Genomic DNA, 22778 nt, shown 5'->3' on the forward strand with positions numbered 1-22778 from the left:
TTTATGTCAATAAAGTTATATTTTATATATAGGCTTGTATTCTCCTTTTCTTTCTTCTGTGCATAAAATGTCTATATAGGAGTGCCTTTATTGTTACCTGGGGAGCATGCTTTACCGTATAGCAGCTAGCCCCTTCTTTTTTCATTGCTGTAGGAGCTTTTCTGTTTATATGCAACTTTATGTGTACCACCCATGTGTATAAAAAATGGCTGGACTATTGTACAGAACAAGCAATTTTACACTTTGTGTCTCCCTTATTTTCTCATAGATTGTAAGCTCTTGCAAGCAGGGTCCTCACTCCTCTGGTTTGAATTGTAAATTAACTTTGTCACTATGTAATGTCTGATATTGTCTGTTTCATGTTCCCTCTAAATTGTAAAGTGCTGCGTAATATGTTGGCGCTATATAAAAAAAGATTATTATTATTATTATTAGAAAAAAAAGTAGATTTTTCACCTTTACAGACTAATTCCAATGAATTCAGCAAAACAACTGTGAAGTCAAAATGCTAACAATACCCCTAGAAAAATTCCTTGAGGGCTGTAGTTTTACAAAATGGGATCACTTTTGGGGGGGTTTCCACTATTTTGGTCTCTCCAGTTCATTGCAAATGTGCCACGGCACTGAAAATATATTCCAGCAAAATCAGAAATCCAAAAGGTGCTCCTTGTCTTCTGAGCCCTGCTGTGGGGCTCGTATGGGGTATTGCTGTAATCGGGAGAAATCGCTTTACATATGTTGGGGTGTTTTTTTCTCCTTTATTACTTGTTTTTTTTCAGAAAAAAGGAGATTTTCATCTTCACAGACGAATTCAAATAAATTTAGCAAAAAAACTGTGGGTTCAAAATGCTAACGATATACCTAGATAAATTCCTTGAGGGGTGTAGTTTCCAAAATGGGGTCACTTTTGGTGGGTCTTTACTGTTTTTCGCACCACAAGACCTCTTCAAACGTGACATGGTGCCTAAAATATATTCTAAAAAAAGGAGGCCCAAAAATCCACTAGGTGCTTTTGAGGCCTGTGTTTCAGTCCAGTAGCGCACTAGGGCCACATGTGGGATATTTCTAAAAACTGCAGAATCTGGGCAATAAATATTGAATTGCATTTCTTTGGTAACACCTTCGGTGGCACAGAAAAAAAAATGCAATTTGTACAATTTCACCTCTACTTTGCTTTAATTCCTTTGAAACGCCTAAAGGGTTAAAACACTTTCTGAATGTTGTTTTGAATACTTTGAGGTGTACAGTTTTAAAAATGGGGTGTTTATGCGGACTTTCTTATATATAAGGCCCTTAAAGCCACTTCAGATCTGAACTGGTCCCTGAAAAAATAGCCTTTTGAAATTTTCCTGAAAATATAAGAAATTTCTGCTCAAGTTCTAAGCCTTGTAACGTCCTAGAAAAATAAAAGAATGTTCAAAAAGCAATGCAAACATAAAGTAGATGTAAAGGATCTGCCAGACACAGCTTCTGTGTCGACGCTCGTGGTTAATCAGTCTGCATCTGTTCCTAGGTCTGATAGAGTGACTCGATCTGCTACCACTCAGGCTGGTAGGCTGAGGAGTGGGAGAACCTATCACAGCCTGGCCAGACGGTTCTAGCTCCCGCCCTCGGTCTATTTATACCTTAATTTGCTGCTTGTTCTTTGCCTGTGATTCTCTCTGGTTTCCTGACTCTGCTGTTCCTGCTATTACTATTGACCTCTGCTTCATATGAACCTGGCTTTACTGACTACGCTCCTGCCCTGCGTTTGGTGCCTCGTACACTCCTGGTTTGACTCGGCTCCTTCACTACTCTCGTTGCTCACGGTGTTGCCTGCAGGAAACAGCGGCACACAACATAACCCATTAACCCCTTAAGGACACAGCCTGTTTTGGCCTTCAGGATACAGCCGATTTTTTTTCAAATCTGACGCATTACTTTATGTGGTAATAACTTTGGAATGCTTCTACCTATCCAAGAGATTCTGAGATTTTCTCGTAACATATTGTGCTTTGTGTTACTGAAAAAATGTGATAGTGATAGTGTTTATTTGTGAAAACACACCAAAATGTAGGTAAAATTTGCAAAAAATAGAATTTTTCTAAATTTAAATGTATTTGCTTGTAAAACAGAGTAATACTACACAAAATAGTTACTAGTTAACATTTCCCATATGTTTGCATCATTTTCTAACATTCTTTTATTTTTCTAGGACGTTACAAGGCCTAGAACTTTAGAAGCAATTTCTCAATTTTTTCAATAAAATGTCAAAAGGCCATTTTTTCAGGGACCAGTTCAGTTTGGAGTGGCTTTGAGGGCCTTATATATTAGAAAGTCCCCATAAAACATTTTAAAAACTGCACCCCTCAAAGTATTCAAAACAGCATTCAGAAAGTTTCTTAGCCCTTTAGGCGGTTCACAGAAATTAAAGCAAAGTTGCACTGAAATTTACGGATTTAATTATTTTTTGCTGAAAATCATTTGTAATAAAAAAAAATTCTGTAAGACAGAAGGTTTTACCAGAGAAATGCAACTTAATTGCCCAGATTCTGCAGTTTTTAGAAATATCCGACATGTGGCTCTAGTGTGCTAATGAACTGAAGCACCAGCCTAAGAAGCAAAGGAGCACCTATTGGATTTTGGGGCCTTCTTTTTTACTAGAATATACTTTAGGCACCATGTCAGGTTTTAAGAGGTCTTGAGGTGCCAAAACAGCGGAAGCACCCCAAAAGTGATCCTATTTTGGAAAATACACCCCTCAAGGAATTTTTATAGGCATTTAGTTAGCATTTTGACCCCACAGGTTTTTTGTTGAATTTATTGGAATTAGTCTGTAAAGATGAAAATCAACATTTTTTTCTGAGCTTTTTGAAAGTTTTGCAAGGAATAAAGGAGAAAAAACACCCCAATATCTGTAAAGTAATTTCTTCCGATTACGGCAATACCCCATATGTGGTAATAAACGGCTGTTTGGAGCCACGGCAGGGCTCACAAGGGAAAGAGCAACATTTGGGTTTTGGAGCGCAGATTTTGCTGGAATGGTGTTCGGTGCCATGTCACGTTTGCAAGGCCCTGGAGGGACCAAAACAGTGGAAACCCCCAAAAGTGATCCCATTTTGGAAACTACACCCCTCATGGATTTTTTCTGGGGTATAGTCAGCATTTTTATCTCACAAGTTTTTTGCTGAATTTATTGGAATTAGTCTGTGAAGATAAATCTACTTTTGTTCTGAAATAACTTTAGATTTTTTTTAATTTTTACAAGGAATAAAGGAGAACAAGCACCCCAACATTGGTAAAGCAATTTCTCACGATTACGGCAATACCCCATATGTGGTAATTAAACTGTTGTTTTGACCCATAGTAGGGCTCAAAAGTGAAGGAGCGCCTTTGGATTTTGGAGCGCAGATTTTGTTGGAATGGTTTTCGGTGCCATGTCGCATTTGCAGAGCCCCTGAGGTGCTACTACAGTGGAAGCCCCCAGAAGTGACCCAATATTGGACACCACACACCGTAAAGTATTTGTCTAGTGGTGTAGTGAGTTTTTCGAGCCCATCTTTTTTGTAGGAATTGATGCAAAGCTGATGTGAAAAATTTGAATCAAATTTTTGGTCAGAAATGTGTCTTGTATAGGACATACACTGTAATTCCTACAAAGTACATTAAACTGAATAATTGCACCCCAACATTGATTTATGCTGTCTACTATGTTTAAAATTACCCCCATCTGGGGTGTGGCTTGGCGATGGTGGTGTGAGGACGCGTGTGCTTGGAGCTCCGGACCCGCACCACTTTCTACACACTACCTCAGGTCTCTCTCACCTGCTCCAACGTCGGGATGACCAAGTGGAGACACCGCAAGTCTCAGTCGGTCACTCCGGGTCCCTCCTCGATGGATCGCTACCTCCGATCTGGCCGTGACGGGTCTTCACCGCGGCCCTCCTCCATTCCCACCATAGGCCGCAGTCTATCCCCGACGTCGCGTGGGGACTCTCCGTCCACCGTCACCGTTGCTCCAGCCGCATCCTCCAGAGGCCAACAGGACCATGCCTTTGCTGTTCCGTCCCCGGAGGTAGGTCCAGATGCAGGGACCGTGGCAGGATCTGTGCCTCCGGAGAGAGCTGCCGCTCCCCTCCACCAGCAGTATCCTCCTGAGCCCGTGCAGGAGCATGGCCGCCGGGCACTAAAAGGTGCGACTGATAAGGCGCCACTCTCCGCCGCTGCCCCCCTGCAATCCCACATAGAAGACATGACACCCCTGAGCCAGGGCACACCAGCCATATTAAGGGGCCAGCTCACCACCTCCGAGGACCGCGGGGACCCCCACCCAATTTCTTCTACTGGCCCCCCCCCCTTCCATGGAACAGACCCTGGCAGAGTTATGGGAGATGGTGAGGGCATTGCCCACGAAATCTGATTTGGACGCTCGCCTCGTCCGAATGGAAGAGAAACATGACCAGGCCATAGGGGAGGTGTCCCAGGATTTACGATCTTTAACTGCACGGGTAGACGCCCTGGAGCGCCAGAACTCTGTTCACACTACGGATATCTCGGTTCTCTCTGTCAATGGACACCCAAGCTACCCAAATGAGGGCCTTCTCCCTGCACCTGGACGACGTGGAGAACGGGGAGGCGGAACAACCTAAAGTTGAGGGGCATTTCAGAATCTGTGCCGCCCGAGGAACTATACGAGGTTGTCACCCATATCTTTAACAAGCTCATGGACAGACCACGTGACTCGGCCATTGAAATGGACAGGGTGCATCGCTTAGCAGGCCCACGGAACAGGGACAGTAACCTCCCGCGAGAGGTCACCTGCAGGGTGCACTTCTACAAGCAAAAAGAGGACATTGCACGGCAAGCCCGGGAGCGGGGGGCCGTCCCCTTCCAGGGTGAGGTGTCCATCTTGCCGGATGTCTCTAGGCTGACCCTACATATACGCAGGGTGATACGCCCTTTTTTGGAGGCTACCAAAGAAGCGGGTGCTTCCTATAGATGGGGTCATCCCTTCCACGTCATTCTCCGCCGCCAGGGGCAATCCTTTGCCGTCCGCTCACCGGATGATTTGGAAGAAGCCTTCCGCTTCTTACACATCTCTCCTGTACGCCTTCCAGACTGGACGGAGCCGCCACCGTCGCTCTTCCCCAGGGGGGTCTGTATTCGGACACTGTGCCACATCCTAGAGACGGTTCTCGTGAGCAACGGGCATCTGGACGGCGTTCGACCCGAAGAAACTGATCCGCCCGCGGCCAGAAGGCCAACGGGCCATTGCATCCATAAGGGAGTCAGTGGGGGTCTGTTTGTTTGATATGAGTGTCTAACCCCCCTTCCTTTTCTCCTCGGGTTTCTTCTCAGGTTTTGGCGGGAGGGACTGTTGTTAGGCCGTAGGGGATTTTAGGTGGGCCAGGGGGTTCTGTCAGTGTGGTCCAGGGAATTGTCTGAGGGACCCTTTCCCCCTCACACTGCGCCGCGGTGGGAGGTCGGGAACCTTCATGCACCCGTTATAGTTGGCCGCATGGGTCCGGGGCTCCGGGCAGCTCTCTTTTTGGCACTTACTACCTCAGGCTCAAATGGTGGCGAGTCTCAGGGAGATCACCTCTTCACGCTGCTGTCCTTCTACGTTCCCCACTAGGTTCCGCGCTGTTGTGTCGTGCTCAGGGGGTATTTTCTCCCGGGCCCGGCATAACACGCAAAGTATTGATTAGGGGTTCTGTACCCCGCTGTTAGTGGGATGCTAGTGTCCCTCTTCTCGGCCCTCATTCCTCTCTACGGGGTTATCCATTTCTTTCCCCGCCTTTCCCCCCCCTTTTTGTTTCCCTTCTGTGGCTCCATTTGTCTAACATTACGGTTCTTTCCCTGAATGCACAGGGCCTGAACATTCCATAGAATAGATCCTCCGTCTCCTATGGAAAAAGAAAGCGCATGTGGCGTTCCTCCAGGAAACTCGCTTCCGGGCGGACAGCGTTCCACGGTTGACGGACTCGCATTATACGGAGGGGTATCACAGTACCTGACTGGTTTCCAAGACCAAGGGGGTTTCTATCCTGATCTCTCGTTCTCTTCCGTGGGAGCATGTGGAGACTCGTACAGATGGAGCGGGACAGTATATCTTCCTGAAGGGTAGGTTGGCTAACACATTGTTCACACTGGCCACATGCTATCTCCCTAACACTGGTCAGGTCGCCTTCTTTGAAGGGGTCTTGACGGAGTTGGAGGGTTTTTTGGAAGGCACTCTCATACTAGGGGGGACCTGAACCTTATATTGGACCCAACTATAGACTCCTCACGTGGACATTCGTCGCTACCCAGGTCGGCACACCGCCGGGTGCGTCGGCTTCTACATGAACACCAACTGATAGACGCGTGGAGGCTTATGCACCCGACGACTAAAGACTACACCTTCTTTTCGGCCCCCCACAACACATACACCAGACTAGACTACTTCTTCCTGCGCCACTCCCATCTCTCCAGCCTCTCCTCAGTCTCTATAGATAGCATAACCTTCTCAGACCACGCCCTCATTACACTCTCTCTCTGTCTCCCTGCAGCCCACCCTTGTTCCTGGCAGTGGCAGTTAAATGATTCGCTTCTGCAGGACCCGACGGTAATCTCAGAAATACACAGGGACCTACGGGAGTAGTTTGCTACAAATGTATCTCCAGATGTAAGTCCGCTTAGTGTCTGGGAGGCACATAAGTGCGTGATCCGAGGTTCCTTTATTCGGATCGTATCTAAACTCAAAAGGGAACGGACGGCTCACTTGAGTGACCTGTTATCTCGCATACACCGCCTCGAGCAGTCCCACAAGGCTTCCCTGGACCGGGTGGTGGGGGCGGAGCTGGGGCAGTTGCGTGTTCAGGTCCGGTCTCTTTGTCTTGCTAAGGCTAGGGTCTCCCTAGTAAAGTGTAGGCGACACTTCTATGAATTCAGTAACAAACCAGGGAGGACTCTGGCACGGGCACTGCGGAAAACCAGGTCACGAACCTATGTCCCCCAAGTGCAGGCACCCGGAGCCAGGGGTGTACACCGCCCCCCAGGACATCTCGGAAGCCTTCCGGGCGTACTACCACTCACTCTACAATCTCCCGCGGACTTCCCCTACCGCAGAGGGGGGAACTAGACGGGAGCAGATGGAGGCATATCTCCGCTCCTCGAGGATGAAAAGTATCCCACAGGAAGCTCTAGCGACTTTGTAAGAGCCGATTTCTCCAGAGGAGTGGTCCTGGGCCCTGAAGGATTCCCCGGTGGGGAAGGCGCCGGGCCCGGATGGTCTCCCCATTCAGTACTACAAGGCTTGCTCAGACCTTCTCGGGCCTCATTTCCTGCAGGCCTATAACTCTCTCATAGACAAGGGCTCTCTCCCTCAGGATGCCTTGCGGGCATACATTACGGTCATACCCAAGGAAGGGAAGGACCCCACCAGCTGCCAAAACTACCGTCCCATTTCCCTGCTTAATGTAGATCTCAAGTTGTTTGCAAAGATCTTGGCCCATAGACTTACCCCCCTTCTCCACAGTGTGATCCACTATGATCAGGTGGGCTTCATGCCCCTGAGGGAAGCTAGGGATAATACCACTAGGGCAATTAATCTGATTTACCACGCGACTGCCTCGTCTCTGCCCACGCTGCTGCTGTTTACGGACGCGGAGAAAGCCTTTGACAGGGTGGACTGGGACTTCATGTCGGCCACTTTGCGGCACGTCGGACTGGGTTCCCACATGATGCAATGGATCTCGAGCCTCTACTCATCTCCATCTGCCAGGGTTAAGGTTAATGGTACCTTATCTTCTCCGCTCTCTATCTTCAATGGCACGCGGCAGGCATGCCCCGTCTCCCTTGATCTTTATTTTGTGCCTGGAACCCTTCCTCTGTCGGGTTTGTTCCAATCCAGATATAGCGGGTGTATCAGTGGGGGGAAGATCGCATAAAGTGGCGGCGTAGGCGGATGACCTTCTGTTCTTCCTCACTGCACCCAGGATCTCCCTGCCCAACCACATGGCGGAGATGAGTAGATACTTGAAGCTGTCAAATTTTAAAATTAATTATCAGAAATCTAAGGCTCTCAACATATCACTGCCACAGTCCCTAGTCGAGGACTTGTCGGGATCCTTCTCCTTTAAGTGGGCTAGAGACTCGCTTCAATACTTGGGCGTCCAGCTCTCCAGGGATCTCTCTCGCCTTTACACTGTGAACTATCCTCCTCTCCTGCAACGTGTAAAGAGCGATTTGGATTCCTGGACGAAGGGCACCTTCACGTGGTTCGGCAGATGTACAATCTTCAAAATGAACATTTTCCCACGGATACTGTACTTCTTTCAAGCCCTACCGATCCACATTCCCCGCACTTTCTTCCGAGCTCTGTTGTCCTTGCTCCACCGCTTCATTTGGGTGGGGAAACTGGCCCGTATAGCCCGCTCCACGCTTTTTCGCTCTAAGAGTGAAGGGGGCGTGGGGCTCCCTGACTTTATTTCCTACCACCAGGCCTCGCACTTGACGCGCATCCTGGACTGGTTCCGCCATACGGAGGTCAAACAATGGGTGTCGATGGAACAGTCTTCTATGGCTGTCCCCCTACAGGCTCTGCCTTGGCTGGGCAGGGACACCCCTCTGACAGCAAGGACACATCCAACGATAGGGCCCTCACTGACAGTGGCGTCAAAGGTCTTTCCCCGGAAAGAGATCTCCCCATCCCCGTCCCCCATGTTCCCGGTCTTGGGTAACCCAGCGTTTCCTCCAGGGCGGGAGGGGGGTCCATTTCAGAGCTTGTTGCAGGCAGGTAGGGGCCCCGCCTCTCATTACCTGCACGGGGAGTCATGGATGACTGGCCCGCAACTGACGTCTTTGACAGATCCTCTCCCCCTCATTCCCTGGCAGGTGACTCAGTTGAGACACTTTCTGGTGTCCTTACCTAACCCTGCGGAACATGCTCGGGACAAAACTCTGTGTGAACTCCTTTGCGCAGGCACGGGCTCGATGCAGCACACTCTATCCAGACTATACTCCTTACTGATCTCCCCATCTACCCTCTCCACACCCACATATTTGCTACGGTGGGAAAGGGACTTGGGAATCTCACTCTCGGCTGAACAACAAGATAGGGTATACACGATGACACATAAATCGTCCATGGCCAGCAGGTATCAAGAAGCGGGATTTAAAATTTTAACGCGCTGGTATAGGGTGCCTTCCAGATTACATGCCATGATTCCGGCAGTTTCCCAGCTGTGCTGGAGATGTGGTGACCAGGTGGGAACGATACTACATGTCTTCTGGGAGTGCCCGAGGCTGACTGCCTTTTGGTCAGAAGTGTGGCGCATCACTTCCAAATTCACGGACTTCCCGCTCCCGTGCACACCGGCCTTGTTCTTGCTCCATCTGTGCGAGGTTCCGCTATCCTCATATCGTCGCTCTGTGGTCCGTCATCTGGTGAATGCTGCCAGGGCCTGCATACCAGCGCTGTGGAGACAATCTGTTCCGCCGTCGCTCAGCATGTGGTTCAATAAGATACAGGAGATCATGAGGATGGAGGATCTCACGGCATCCATGAGAGGTACTCATGCCAAGTTCATTAAGACCTGGTATCATTGGGTCATGTTTCAATCATCATTGGAGTTCAGGAACATCGTAGCCTCCTGATTTGTACTCTCTGCAGGACATATAATATCAGAACTCGTCCCTTACCCTCCCTCCCCGGTCTTTCCTTTTTCTCCTTTCCTTGTTCTTACCCCCTTTTAAGATATGCTTCACTGTGGGCCTTAGTGCATGTCTGCAGGTTCGGGATGCATGGGCCTAGCCCCAATTAATGTTGATATTTCTCTGTTTGCACACACATCATACAAGATGACCTCATTTACCAGCCTGTGTATGCTTGCATATTCTTTTTGCATTAACGTGTTATGTTTGGAAAATTGATAAAAGAATTTATAAAAAAAATAAAAAATACCCCCATCTGCTCCTCTATGAAATGGTGGACCCAAAAATGAAAGGAGCACCCTGCGGTTTTCAGGACACCATTTTAACTCAATTATAGGGCCTATTCCACTCCTTTAGAGGATTTTATCTGGCAGAAAGATGTAACACCCCCAGACTTGACCCCATTTTTAAATTAAAACCGCCTAAGTTATTCATCTAGGGGGTGTAGTGCGCATTTTGAGCACACAGTTTGGTCCATAAAATAAGCAAAACTGGTGTTAAAAATTTTAATTTTGTGTTTTTTTTTTTCATAAATGTGTCATTTTAAGAGCATTTTTGTCATGCAAAATTCATGATGCTGAAGGAATGCACCCCAATATTTATTGCACAATTTCTTCTGTGTTCAGTAATACCTCTACTTTGGCCATAGTCTGCTACCTAGACACACGAAGGGGCCTGAAACTATTCAACATCCCCAGAAGTTATTTTGAAAACTACACCCCCTAAACTATTCATCTAGGGATGTAGTGAGCAAAGTTTTTATAGCGTAAAATAATGTGGGTTAGGTGTAAAAAATAAAAATTCCTTAAATCTGCCATTCTGGTACATTATATATAAATGGCATGTATTTTCACAATTTATTTCTCTGCTCTGTTACTCCTATGTTTAGAAATATACTGCATTCCTGGGGGATCAAACAATAGAGGATTGCCAATTTTTACTAGTAAAAAACGCATGTACCTAAGGCCTTATTCACACAAACGTGTGTTTTGCGCGTTGCAGTTCCGTGTGTCATAAGTGATTTTCACGCATATGCCATCCTTATGGCATGCGGTTTTGAAGTTTAGAAAAAGAAATGAAGGAAGTGGTTTTATTTTCCCCTTCATTTCTTGATCTACTGTTGCGCGAATCACGCGTGACACACGGAAGTGCTGCCGAGTGCTGCACGTGATTTTCACGCACCCATTGACTTCAATGGGTGCGTGATGCGCGAAAAACGCCCAAGTATAGGACATGTCGTGAGTTTTACGCAGCGGACACACGCTGCATGAAAATCACGGAATGTCTGAACGGCTCCATTGACGAACATAGGTCCGTGAGACCGTTAAACACGTTCGTGTGAATAAGGCCTAACAGTGAATTTTTGCCTGAAGATACTGTATGACCATATGCCAACAAAGCTGTTGACCATGAAATGTAGCCCTGTTTTGATATATAGTAAGTTGGAGAGCGAGGAAAAATTGTACTGCAGTGAAGGGAAATATATCAAATGGAGGAAAAATCTATATAACCGCCTTGAAACTCAAGCGTGTTTACAGGATAAAAGAAAACTTACAGGGCAATATATTTAACTTTTTTTTTTTTTTTTTTTTAAAAGGACTGGTTGTACAACACCTCTTTAGCACCATCAATCCCTATATAAGAGACGAATGTGCCAAGTGAAGTTGGCGCACCATAACAGGCCCCTGGTCGGCAAGGTAGGAACTGAAATGTGCGCAAAACAACCTGTCACCTGCAGAATGTATAAAGGGGCAGTGTCCAACACCATATATATATCTGGATAGTAAAGAACCACCAATCCCCAAAATATTGTCCGCTTTACTAGAATTTATGTTGGTTTTAAGAGGTCAGTGAAAAAACAGAATAAAACCATCTAGAGCCCATACTGTATTGATCATGAACCACTTGAAATCCTCCAAAAAAAGCACAATGCCCATATCACCAGTTATGAGAATAAATATAAACAGCTGAATATGGCAGAATATGGTCATAAAAACACAGGCAAAATATGATATATTTTCACTTCTGAAGGTATTCCTCTAGGGGTGTAATAAGAATTTGTAAAGCACAAGGGGTTGGCAGATATTTATGAGGTTGGAGAGAATAACAATTGTTATTTTTTTTACAGATGTGTTCGTTACATTTTTTTGCAGTAGGTTACAATGGAGAAACAAATGTCAGTTCCGCTTTTTTCTGTAGTACAGAAATATTCCATATGTTTTATTCATCTAGGGCAGGGGCCTCAAGCATGCGGGCCACATGCGGCCCCTGAGGCTGTCATCTATGGCCCGTGGCGAGAGGAGAAAGCGTTTGGAAAGAGGATCTCTCTTTCATGAGGTCAGTCCTCCGGTGATGCGAATGCATTGGTGAGCCCGCAGTGAGAGGATAGAGCGGTCGGAAGGTGTGCTCCTTCATGACGTCAGTCCTCCGGCGATGCGAACGCATTGGTGAGCCCGCGGGGAGAGGATAGAGCGGTCGGAAGGAGGAACGCTCCTTCATGACGTCAGTCCTCCCGCACTGCGAACGCAGTGGTGAGCAGTGGCCCGACAGTCCCATGTAGTGGAATCCCCCTGTAGTAGCTCCCCACACACCCCATTTTTGACAGCACTACACATCCCGGTCGAGGAAGGAGTCTCAATGGAGCTACCTACATGGAGGGGGCATGTGGCGCTGTCAGCAGGGTGAGGTGTGTTGGGCCCATTCTACAGCAAAGGAATCCCAGGCCAGTGCATCGGCATGCTCTGGCTTGGGATTCCACTCCTATATTGGGGGATGTGGTACTATCTATAGGGGGGTGTGTGATGATCTACAGTGGTTTGTGGCACTATCTACAGAGGACACTGTGACACTATCTACAGAGGGCAGTGTGGCACTACAGAGGGCACTGACACTATCTAGAGAGGGCAATGTGTGGCAGTATCTACACAGAGCAGTGTGTGGCAGCATCTACAAGTGGGTGTGTGGCTGTATCTACAGAGGACTCTGTGGCAGCATCTACAGAGGGCACTGTGGCAGCATCTACAGAGGGCACTGTGGCAGCATCTACAGAGGGCACTGTGGCAGCATCTACAGAGGGCACTGTGGCAGCATCTACAGAGGGCACTGTGGCAGCATGTACAGAGGGCTCAGTGGCAGCATGTACAGAGGGCACTGTGGCAGCATGTACAGAGGGCTCTGTGGCAGCATGTACAGAGGGCTCTGTGGCAGCATGTACAGAGGGCTCTGTGGCAGCATGTACAGAGGGCTCTGTGGCAGCATGTACAGAGGGCTCTGTGGCAGCATGTACAGAGGGCTCTGTGGCAGCATGTACAGAGGGCTCTGTGGCAGCATGTACAGAGGGCTCTGTGGCAGCATGTACAGAGGGCTCTGTGGCAGCATGTACAGAGGGCTCTGTGGCAGCATGTACAGAGGGCTCTGTGGCAGCATGTACAGAGGGCTCTGTGGCAGCATGTACAGAGGGCTCTGTGGCAGCATGTACAGAGGGCTCTGTGGCAGCATGTACAGAGGGCTCTGTGGCAGCATGTACAGAGGGCTCTGTGGCAGCATGTACAGAGGGCTCTGTGGCAGCATGTACAGAGGGCTCTGTGGCAGCATGTACAGAGGGCTCTGTGGCAGCATGTACAGAGGGCTCTGTGGCAGCATGTACAGAGGGCTCTGTGGCAGCATGTACAGAGGGCTCTGTGGCAGCATGTACAGAGGGCTCTGTGGCAGCATGTACAGAGGGCTCTGTGGCAGCATGTACAGAGGGCTCTGTGGCAGCATGTACAGAGGGCTCTGTGGCAGCATGTACAGAGGGCTCTGTGGCAGCATGTACAGAGGGCTCTGTGGCAGCATCTACAGAGGGCTCTGTGGCAGCATCTACAGAGGGCTCTGTGGCAGCATCTACAGAGGGCTCTGTGGCAGCATCTACAGAGGGCTCTGTGGCAGCATCTACAGAGGGCTCTGTGGCAGCATCTACAGAGGGCTCTGTGGCAGCATCTACAGAGGGCTCTGTGGCAGCATCTACAGAGGGCTCTGTGGCAGCATCTACAGAGGGCTCTGTGGCAGCATCTACAGAGGGCTCTGTGGCACCATCTACAGAGGGCTCTGTGGCACCATCTACAGAGGGCTCTGTGGCACCATCTACAGAGGGCTCTGTGGCACCATCTACAGAGGGCTCTGTGGCACCATCTACAGAGGGCTCTGTGGCACCATCTACAGAGGACTCTGTGGCACCATCTACAGAAGACTCTGTGGCACTCTCTAAAAAGGGGCTGCCCAATCTTGACGTGTGTCTGCTGAGCCGCCGGACTGCGTTGTTGAAATAAGCACATGGAGAATTCTCTCAAACTTTAACCCCTTAATGACCAAGCCATTTTTTTAATTTTTCCATCGACTCATAGAGCTATAACTATTTTATTTTTGCGTCAACATAGCTGTATAAGGTCTTGTTTTTTGGGGGACAAGTTGTGATTTTTAATAGCACCATTTTGGGGTACATATAATTTATTGATTAGCTTTTATTAACTTTTTTTTTTGGGGGGGTGGGGGATAGAAAAAACCTGCAATTTCGCCACACTTTTTTGCGTCCTAAATTTACGCCGTTTACCGTGTGGTATAAATAACATAATAACTTTATTCAGCGGGTTGTTGCGATTGCAACAATACCAAATTTACATAGATTTTGTATGTTTTACTACTTTTACACAGTGAAAACACTTTTTTTCAAAATTATTTGTTTTTGTGTCTCCATATTTGAAGAGCCATAACTTTTTTTTGTTTTTCGCCGACGCAGTTGTAGGAGGGCTCTTTTTTTGCGGGACGACTTGTAGTTTTTATTGGTACCATTTTGGCGTAAATTAGACTTTTTGATGACTTTTTATCAAGTTAAGGCAGGATTCAATGAAAACAGCAATTTTTGCATTGTTTTTTACGACGTACACCATATGGATTAAATGATGTAATAGCTTTATAGTTGGGGTCGTTACGGACGCAGCGATACCAAATATGTGTAACTTTTTAACTTTGCTTTATTATTAAAAAACCAAATAGTTTGTAAGGGGAAAAGTGTTTTTTAAATTTTTTTTTTACATGTTTTATTAAACTTTTTTTTTTTTTTCTTTTTTACTAGCCCCACTAGGGGACTTCACTATGCGATCCTACGATCGCATTTATAATACACTGCAATACTTCAGTATTGCAGTGTATTATGCCTGTCCGTGTAAAAGAGACAGGCATCTGCGAGGCCATGCCTCTGGCATGACCTAGCAGACACACACTACAGGCAGACCTGGGGGCCTTTATTAGGCCCCCGGCTGCCATCGGAGAAACAGACACTCGGCGATCTTATCACCGGGTGTCAGTGGGATGAGAGGGAGCTCCCTCCCTCTCTCCAAAACAACTCTGATGCGGCGCTCGCTATTGAGCACCGCATCTTAGGCTGGGTTCACACGACCTATTTTCAGACGTAAACGAGGCGTATTATGCCTCGTTTTACGTCTGAAAATAGGGCTACAATACGTCGGCAAACATCTGCCCATTCATTTGAATGGGTTTGCCGACGTACTGTGCAGACGACCTGTTATTTACGCGTCGTCGTTTGACAGCTGTCAAACGACGACGCGTAAAAATACAGCCTCGTCAAAAGAAGTGCAGAACACTTCTTTGGACGTTTTTGGAGCTGTTTTCTCATAGACTCCAATGAAAACAGCTCCAAAAACGGACGTAAAAAACGCCGCGAAAAATGCGAGTTGGTCAAAAAACATCTGAAAAGCAGGGTCTGTTTTCCCTTGAAAACAGCTCTGGATTTTCAGACGTTTTTGGTCACTACGTGTGCACATACCCTAAGGGGTAAAACTGGTTAGATCGATACTGATCTCGATCTTACCCGTTCGAGCAGGGATGCCCCCATCCCTCAGCTACCTCTGGTAGCGGAGAGCAGGGAGATTTAACGCCTCCCTGCTCGGTTTACTTATTCTGAGGCAGTGCCATAAAAAGGCTACTGCTACTACGGGTATAAAGCCCGTTAGTGGCCGCCGTAAAAACACTATGGGCCGGTCACTAACGGGTTAAACCTAGTGTTATTATTATAGTAATATAATATTGTTATAGAAGTTCAAATAACTAATTAACAATCATTTTGTATTGTATCAAATTTGAAAGTAATGCGGCCCCGTCAACTTCTCATTTTTTTCTATATGTGGACCACATACCCGGCCGAATTTGAGACCCCTGATCTAGCGGTTTAATGAGAATTTTTTGTTTTGTTTAGTTATATTGTGTTCAAGTTTGTAATGGGGCAATAACTCAAGTTGTATAAGGGTAAATTAATAAAATTAAGAGGCTAAAGTGGCAGTGAATAAATGTGAAAAATTAAATAAATTAACAAAATTAATAATCTAAAGAGGAGTGGAAGGTTTGTGAAAGCAATCTTTTATACAAAGGCCGGGTTTGCCGGGGCATGTGTCGCATTGATAATGAGAATCCTTTCGGATTCCTCGTTTGTAGCGTCATCTTTATTGCGGCAGTAACTTTTTTTTTGTGTGGGAGGCACCTCTGCTGGAAAATGTTGCCCTCAAACTATTCTTGAGGCTTCACGGACGCTGAAGATTCTCCTTCTTTCTCACGGCATTCAAAAATTTATTTTTAATGATGTATTCCTGGTATTCTAGGTATCTACTACGATGGCTGGCAGATCTGTACAAAATGTATGAGTTGTACATGGCTACCTGGACTAAATAAATAGCTAATTTTTTATACCAGGTCCTGGATTTCCTCATAGCATTATAGGGCTTAACCCTTCCATGGCCAACGGTCATTGATACCCCTGTGTCTAGGTAAAATTTTCCATTTCTGTTATGTACTTCTGTAACCCCTTCCCGCTCCTGGACGTACTATTAGGTCATGGCAGCTGTATCGTTCGCGCTCCATGACCTAATAGTACATCTCGGGAGTAACGGCCGTTTCGGCCGTCCTCCCGACACATACAAGAGCTGTGACAGCTTCGGTCTCGTACAGCAGCTGTCACAGCTCCTACAGCGGGGACCGATCGCTGGGTCCCCGCTGATTAACCCCTTAAAAGCCGCGTTCTATAGAGATCGCGGCTTTTTAGGGGTTAAGCTGCTATCGCCGGCCTGCTACACGATAGCGGCCGGCGATGGTGACTATGGCAACCGGACACCAAACAATGGCGTCCGGCTATGCCATAGAACGTCAGGACCCACTATGCTTGCTGTCAGTGAGTAGCTGACAGTTCTAATACACTGCACTACACATGTAGTGCAGTGTATTAGAATAGCGATCAGGGCCTCCTGCCCTCAAGTCCCCTAGTGGGACAAAGTAATAAAGTAATAAAAAAGATGTGTAAAAATAAGAACATAAAAGTTTTAAAAGTAATAAAAGTAAAAGTCCCACTTTTTACCTTATCAGTCATTTATTATTAATAAAAATATATAAACAAACAAAAAAACTATACATAATTGGTATCGCCGCGTCCGTAACGGCCTGAACTACAAAATTATTTTGTTATTTATCCCGCACGGTGAACGGCGTAAAAAAAAATAATAATAAACCGTACCACAATCACAATGGTTTGGTCACTTCACCTCCCAAAAAATTTAATAAAAAGAGATCACAGGCATTTCACAGGAATTAAAGCAAAGTGGAGGTGAAATTTGCAAATTTCATTTTTCTTGCTGAATTTCAATTTTATTCATTTTTTTTTTCTGTAACAGAGAAGGTTTTACCAGAGAAACACTACTAAATATCTATTATCCAGATTCTGCAGTTTTTAGAAATGTCCCACATGTGGCTCTAGTGCGCTCGTGGACTAAAAGGGTATGTGCACACACACTAATTACGTCCGTAATTGACGGACGTATTTCGGCCGCAAGTACCGGACCGACCACAGTGCAGGGAGCCGGGCTCCTTATGTACGATGCTAGGAGTCCCTGCTACTCCGTGGAACTGCTGTCCCGTACTGAAAACATGATTACAGTACGGGACAGTTGTCCTGCAGAGAGGCAGGGACTCCTAGCATCGTACATAACTATGATGATAGGAGCCCGGCTCCCTGCACTGTGTTCGGTCCGGGACTTGCGGCCGAAATACGTCCGTCAAATACGGACGTAATTAGTGTGTGTGCACATACCCTTTTAGTCCACGAGCGCACTAGAGCCACATGTGGGACATTTCTAAAAACTGCAGAATCTGGATAATAGATATTTAGTAGTGTTTCTCTGGTAAAACCTTCTCTGTTACAGAAAAAAAAAATGAATAAAATTGAAATTCAGCAAGAAAAATGAAATTTGCAAATTTCACCTCCACTTTGCTTTAATTCCTGTGAAATGCCTGAAGGGTTAAAAAAAACTTTCTAAATGCTGTTTTGAATACTTTGAGGGGTCTAGTTTTTAAAATGGGGTGTTTTATCAGTGTTTCTAATACATAGGCCCCACAAAGCCACTTCAGAACTCAAGAGGTACCTTAAAAAAAAGGCATTTGAAATTTTCTTAAAAATATGAGAAATTGTTCTAAACGTTGTAACGTCCAAGAAAAATAAAACAATGTTCAAAAAACGATGCCAATCCAAAGTAGACATATGGGAAATGTGAACTAGTAACTATTTTGGGTGCTATAACCGTCTGTTTTTCAAGCAGATGCATTTAAATTCTGAAAAATGCTATTTTTTCTAAATTTTCTCTACATTTTGCAATTTTTCACAAATAAAGACTGAATATATCGACCAAATTTTACCACGAACATGAAGCCCAATGTGTCACGAGAAAACAATCTCAGAATCGCTTGGATAGGTTTAAGCATTCCAACGTTATTACCACATAAAGTGAAATATGTCAGATTTCAAAAATGGGCTCTGAGCCTTAAGGCCAAAACTAGGCTGCGTCCTTAAGGGGTTAATGACCAGCTATCTTAAGTTTTTGCATCGACATTTGCTGTATAAGGTCTTGTTTTTTGCGGGACAAGTTATATTTTTTAATAGCACCATTTTGGGGTACATATGATTTTTTGATTAACTTTTATAAACTTTATTTGGGGGAGGTATAGAAACAAACCAGCAATTTCGCCACTCCTTTTTGCGTCCTAAATTTACGCAGTTTACCTTGTGGTATAAATAACACAACAGCTTTATTCAGCGGGTTGTTCCGATTACAACGATACCAAATTTATATAGTTTTCTTATGTTTTACTACTTTTACACAGTAAAAACACTTTTTATCAAAGTTATCTGTTTTTATTGGTACCATTTTGGAGTACAAGCGACTTTTCGGCCGTCCTCCCGACACATACAGGAGCTGTGACAGCTGCTGTCTCGTACAGCGGGAACCGATCGCGGCTTTTTAGGGGTTAAGCTACAATCGCGGCCGGCGATTGTAACTATAACAACCGGACACCAAACACAATTGTTTGGTCACTTCACCTCCCAAAAAATGGAATAAAAAGAGATCAAAAAGTCGCATGTACCTAAAAATTATACTGATCAAAACTACAGTTCGTTACGCAAAAAATAAGTCCTCGCACGGCTTTATTGATGAAAAAATAAAAAAGTTCTGGCTCTTAGAATAAGGTAACATAAAAAGTGAATCATTTTTTACAAAACGTGTTTTATTGTGCAAACGCCATAAGACATTAAAAAAAAACTATAAAACATACGGTATCGCCGTAATCGTATCGCCCCGCAGAATAAAGTGAATGTCATTTATAGCGCACGATGAACGCTGTAAAAAAAATAGAATAAAAACAATAGTAGAATTGCTGTTGTTTAGTCACCACGCCACCTAAAAATAGAATAAAAACGGATCAAAAAGCCGCATGCACCCCAAGAAAACGACAATGAATTCCTCAAGGGGTCTAGTTTCCAAAATGGGGTCACTTTTGGGGGATTTCCACTGTTTTGGCACCACAAGACCTCTTCAAAGCGGACATGGTGCCTAATAAAAAAAGAGGCCTCAAAATCCACTAGGTGCGTCTTTGCTTCGGAGGCCGGTGCTTCAGTCCATTACCGCACTAAGGCCACATGTGGGATATTTCTCTAATCTGCAGAATCTGGGCAATAAATATTGAGTTGCGTTTCTCTGGTAAAACCTTTTGTGTTATAGAAAAAAATGGTATAAAAAGGATTTTCTGACAAAAATAAATATGTAAATTTCACCTCTACTTTGCTCTAAATTCCTGTGAAACACCTAAAGGGTTCATAAACTTTCTAAATACTGTTGTGAATACTTTGAGGGGTCTAATTTCTAAAATGGGGTGTTTCATAGGCGGTTTCTAATATAGGGGCCCCTCAAAGCAACTTCAGAATTGAACTGGAACCTAAATAAAAACGAGGCAATACTTCGCTTCTCCTAATGAGCATTGCCTACTCCAGGACGACCCCAGTTTTGACCGTTTGTATAAACGGAGACCCCTATTAGACCGTTTCAGTGCCCGGTTTTCCCGAGCATACACCCCCGAGAAGTGTATTTCTATTGATGAGTCCTGGGTACATTTTAAAGGGAGGCTTCAATTCCGCCAGTACCTGCCGGGTAAGAGGGCAAGGTATGGTGTGAAGCTGTATGAGCTGTGTGAGAGTGCATCAGGGTATACCTACAGATTTAGGATATATAAAGGGAAGGCCACCAGTATTCAGCCCCCAGAATGCCCCCCCTTACTGGGAGTTAATGCAAAAATTGTGTGGGATTTGGTGCACCCACTGCTGGTCCAGGATTACCACCTCTACCTGGATAATTTTTATACCAGCGTCCCACTCTTCAACTGCCTCGCTTCCAGTCCTGCGGCAGTCCTGCTAGAAGAAATCTGAGAAGCCTCCCTAAGACCCTGCTTGGGCAAACACTCAGAAGGGGTGAGAGCAGGGCACAATCTAGTAGCAACATATTGTCTGTCACGTACAAGGACAAGAGAGATGTCACACCAGTACCCATGTACCAGTACGAGGTACCAGTACAGAGACCCCCAAACCAGACTGCATCCTGGACTACAATAGGTACATGGGAGGGGTGGACTTGTCAGATCAAGTCCTGAAGCCCTACAGCGCCATGGGGTGTGGTATAAGAAGTTGGCCGGGCACCTCATACAGATGGCATTGTACGATACGTACGTGCTACGTCGATGTACAGGCCAGACGGGAACTTTCCTGGAATTTCAAGAGGTGGTTATCAAGAAACTAATTTTTAGGGACCAAGAAGGGGGCACCCAGTACTTCTGGAAGCGGGGCCACACGCATCGTACCAGGGCAACACTTTCCAGGAGAAGTTCCCCAAACTGGCAAGAAGGGAAAAAGTCAAAAAAGGACACAATATATCAATGTGACACGTGTCCCGAAAAACTAAGGCTTCGTATGAAAAATGTATCATACATCCCTTGATTTTTAATCTACCCCAGTTTTACTTACCCTGATGCCTTCCGCACAGCTTATCCCCCTCATCTTTCCCTTCTGAGCCCTGCCGTGTGCCCAGGCAGCTGATAACAGCCACATTGAGGGTATTGCCATACACGTGAGAACCCACATTACAGTTTATGGGGTGTATGTCTCTGGTAAAAATGCTCACTACACCTCTAGATGAATGCCTTAAGGGGTGTAGTTTTTAAAACGGGGTCACTTCTTGGTGGTTTCAACTGTACTGGTACCTCAGGGGCTTCTGCATACATGACTTCGCATCAGAAAATCCCCAGTAGGCCAAATGGTGGTTCTTTCCTTCTGAGCCCTCCCATGGGCCCAAACGTCAGTTTATCACCACAAATTGGGCATTGCCGCACTCAGGACAAATTGGGCAACAAAATGGGGTATTTTATTTCTTGTGAAAATAAGAAATTTTCAGCCAAAACTACATATTGGAAAAAATTAATTTTGTTTGAATTCCCAGCCCAATTCAAATAAGTTATGTGAAAAAACTATGGGGTCAAAATGGTCACAACACTAATAAATGAATTCCTTGAGGGGTGTAGTTTCCAAAATGGGGTCACTTATGGTGGGTTTCCATTGCTTTGATACCTCTGGGGCTCTGCAAATGCGACATGGCACCCGAAAACCAATCCAGCAAAATCTGCACTCAAAGAACACACAGCGCTCCTTCCTTCTGAGGCCACCCATGGGCCCAAACAGCAGTTTATCGCCACAAATGGGGTATTGCTGCACTCAGGAGAAAGTGGGCAACAAAATTGGGTATTTTGTTCCCTGTGAAAAGAAGAAATTTTTATCAAAAATGACATCTTATTGGAAAAAATTTCATTTTTTTAATTTCACAGCCCAATTCAAATAGGTGCTGTGTAAATACTGTGGGGTCAAAATGGTAAAAACAACCATAAATTAATTCCTTGAGGGGTGTAGTTTCCGAAATGGGGTCACTTTTGGGGGATTCCGACTGTTTTAGCACCTCAACACCTCTTCAAACCTGGCATGCTGCCTAAAATATATTCTAATAAAAAAGAGGCCTCAAAATGCACTAGGTCCTTCTTTGCTTCTGGAGCTTGTGTTTTAGTCCACGAGCGCACTAGAGACACATGTGGGACATTTCTAAAATCTGCAGCATCTGGACAATACATATTTAGTGGTGTTTCTCTGGTCCTTCTGTGTTAGAGAAAAAAATTGAATACAATTGAAATTCAGCAAGAAAAATTTAATTTGCAAATTTCACCTCTACTTTGCTTTAATTTCTGTGAAATGCCTGAAGGCTTAAAAAACTTTCTAAATGCTGTTTTGAATACTTTGAGGGGTCTAGTTTTCAAAATGGGGTGTTTTATCGGGGTTTCTAATACATAGGCCCCTCAAAGCCACTTCATAACTCAAGAGGTACCTTAAAAAAAAGGCTTTTGAAATTTTCTTAAAAATATGAGAAATTGCTGTTTATGTTCTAAGCCTTGTAATGTCCAAGAAAAATAGAAGAATGTTCAAATATATCGTCCAAATTTTACCACTAAACATAAAGCCCAATGTGTCACGAGAAAACAATCTCAGAATCGCTTGGATAGGTTTAAGCATTCCGACGTTATTACCACATAAAGTGAAATATGTCAGATTTGAAAAATGGGCTCTGAGCCTTAAGGCCCAAACTAGGCTGCGTCTTTAAGGGGTTAAGGCAGGATGCATAGTAAACAGCAATTCTTGCATTGTT

At 45.4% G+C, this 22778-nt stretch overlaps 1 protein-coding gene across 2 annotated transcripts in view; it reads left to right on the top strand.

Moving 5' to 3' along the window:
- OTUB1 (OTU deubiquitinase, ubiquitin aldehyde binding 1) overlaps positions 1-22778 on the top strand; it is a 66889-nt gene that overhangs the window by 35882 nt on the left and 8229 nt on the right. Inside the window, exon 7 of one of the 2 annotated variants that reach the window (XR_012850532.1) lies at positions 11273-11372. The exons of the other annotated variant lie outside the window; for it this stretch is intronic. The gene's annotated coding sequence lies outside the window, so the exon portion shown is untranslated. The remainder of the gene's footprint in view (positions 1-11272; positions 11373-22778) is intronic. 2 annotated transcript variants of the gene reach the window in all.

Source organism: Rhinoderma darwinii, chromosome 9, assembly GCF_050947455.1.
Source record: "Rhinoderma darwinii isolate aRhiDar2 chromosome 9, aRhiDar2.hap1, whole genome shotgun sequence".
NCBI lineage: Eukaryota > Metazoa > Chordata > Amphibia > Anura > Rhinodermatidae > Rhinoderma > Rhinoderma darwinii.